This window comes from Miniopterus schreibersii, assembly GCF_964146895.1.
Source record: "Miniopterus schreibersii genome assembly, chromosome: 16".
Lineage (NCBI taxonomy): Eukaryota > Metazoa > Chordata > Mammalia > Chiroptera > Miniopteridae > Miniopterus > Miniopterus schreibersii.
The window spans coordinates 11,190,977-11,193,383 of record NC_138116.1 but is presented as its reverse complement, the minus strand read 5'-3'; the positions used below and the strand labels follow the sequence as shown (position 1 = coordinate 11,193,383).

Genomic DNA, 2,407 nt, shown 5'->3' with positions numbered 1-2,407 from the left:
CACGTTTTACCCCTTTTGACCAGGGAGGTTCCAAATGCAAATACCAGTTTTGTTTATTCCGGAATTGGCAGGTGTAAAGCATGAAGCAAGGGCCAGTTAGATGAAGAATATACTCAGTTCTTTGTAGTCACAAGAAAAAGCACCCCCGGCCATCCTGCCCTTCTTTTTAACGTGTTCCTTTTCTCTGGTCTAAATGCACATACAGTTAGAACCATAGAAAGCCACGTGCACCGCAGCCACCATTCCTCACCACTGTGACCATTCCCCTGGTAACACAAAACATTTAATAGGCCTGTCCCACTATCTAATAACAAAGGAAAAACACGTGGCAGATCATGATAATGACTTTGTCTTTCTATAATGATGAAAAAACAACCACCCCCTGATCCTGCATAATAATCACTTTGTTATTGGCATTTCCTCATGAATTTTAATGTGCCATCCAATTTCTCACGACTTATCCCCACAATCCCGTGTGAGCCTTTGCAGAGCATTATTCTCTTATCTCTTTCTTTCAGTGATGAAGGTCTTCTATATCAACCAAAAGGCTTTAGGGTGTTGCCTTTTTTACTGTATTGGTCAAAGAGCTGCTCTAGGCTGACATTAAATAACCTAGAAAGATGGAGCTGTGCACTTGAGATTTCTGCACTTTTTCCTGTATGTATATTGCTTCATTTTAAAAAGCTTACCTTTTTAAAATGGAACATCAAGCAAACATAAATTTGTGCCTTTTTAAAGAAATCACAGTTAGTTGCATTCATGGAGGTCCATGAAGGAGAGGAGCGGCGGAAGATAAAGCTAGAGTAGTAAGACATGAGGACCTTAAAAATTATGCTGAGAAGTTTGCATTCTAAGGCAATACCATGTGAAATTAAAATGAGCAATTAAAATAAATAAATATATAAAATGAGGAACAGCGCTGTGGCCTCAGCTCCAGACTGCTTCCAAGGCCAGTGCTCCTGATTGTGACGTCACATCCATCCCCTTGGCAATGGAGCTAAACACTGGGAAGGAAGACTTCAGATGGAGAATAGCCAGCGAGATGGGTTACTGGGAGCATCTGCTGAGTGGCACTGAGCTGGGGCATCGGCAGATTGGAGCTTTATGAACAGGGAGCCTGCCCCCAGCACTGGGAAGGGCCCGGGTGTCGGTGATGAGACATGGGGTATGATGTAACCCGTTTCCAGGGGGGCGTGGACGAAGATCTTATCTGTCCTATTTGCAGTGGAGTCTTAGAGGAACCAGTCCAGGTGCCTCTCTGCGAGCACGCTTTCTGCAATGCCTGCATCACCCAGTGGTTCTCCCAGCAGCAGACGTGTCCGGTGGACCGGAGTGTAGTGACAGTTGCCCACCTGAGCCCGGTACCTCGGATCATGCAGAACATGCTGTCCAAGCTGCAGATTACCTGCGACAACGCTGTATTTGGCTGCAGTGCTGTTGTCCGGCTTGACAACCTCACATCTCACCTCAGCGACTGTGAGCACAACCCAAGACGGCCTGTGACCTGTGAACAGGGCGACGGCCTGGAGATGCCCAAAGATGAGCTGCCAAACCACCCCTGCGTTACGCACCTGCGCTCAGTGGTGCAGCAGCAGCAGACTCGCATCGCAGAGCTGGAGAAGACCTCAGCCGAATACGAGCACCAGCTGGCAGAGCAGAAGCGAGCCATCCAGCAGCTGAAGGCTTACCTGGCAGCGATCCACAGTGTCAACCCTGAGCTTCAACACCTGGAGGAGACAACTGAAGACGATGAGATCCTAGAGTGGGTGAACTCCCTGCAGCCAGCAAGAGTGACCCGCTGGGGAGGGATGATCTCCACCCCAGATGCCGTCCTCCAGGCTGTGATCGAGCGCTCCCTGGTGGAGAGTGGCTGTCCTGCCTCTATTGTCAACGAGCTGATAGAAAATGCCCATGAGAGGAGCTGGCCCCAGGGTCTGGCCACGCTAGAGACAAGACAGATGAACCGGAGGTACTATAAGAACTATGTGGCCAAACACATCCCTGGCAAGCAGGCCGTTGTTGTGATGGCCTGTGAGAACCAGCACATGGGCGATGACATGGTGCAGGAGCCGGGGCTCGTCATGATCTTTTCCCATGGCGTGGAAGAGATCTAGATCTCGGCAGGGTCAGCCTTGCAGGTGGGAAACCCAGATTCCCTTCTTTTGCCTAATTTCTTCCCCTAAGATGTCTGTAAATTTTCAGTCTGGTTAGGAAAATCCCCACCTCTTATCTATTTTCCTGCCTAGGGTCCCTGGTTCCAGATGTTTTCAGAAAGCACATACTCATTTTCTCTAGAGGATCAGGGTGGAGTGAGAAACTTTAAATCATTCTACTCCTTCAAAACCAGGGAACCTGAGCAGATAGGCCTGTTGACTTAAAATACTCAGAGGGCAGCTCTGGGGAGCAG

General features: G+C 48.9%; 1 pseudogene across 1 annotated transcript; it reads left to right on the top strand.

Moving 5' to 3' along the window:
- Positions 1–1,145: 1,145 nt before the first annotated feature.
- On the top strand, positions 1,146–2,114 carry LOC308569112 (E3 ubiquitin-protein ligase NRDP1 pseudogene; annotated as a pseudogene). The gene has a single exon. The product of its transcript is annotated as an E3 ubiquitin-protein ligase NRDP1 pseudogene (transcript).
- Positions 2,115–2,407: the final 293 nt, after the last annotated feature.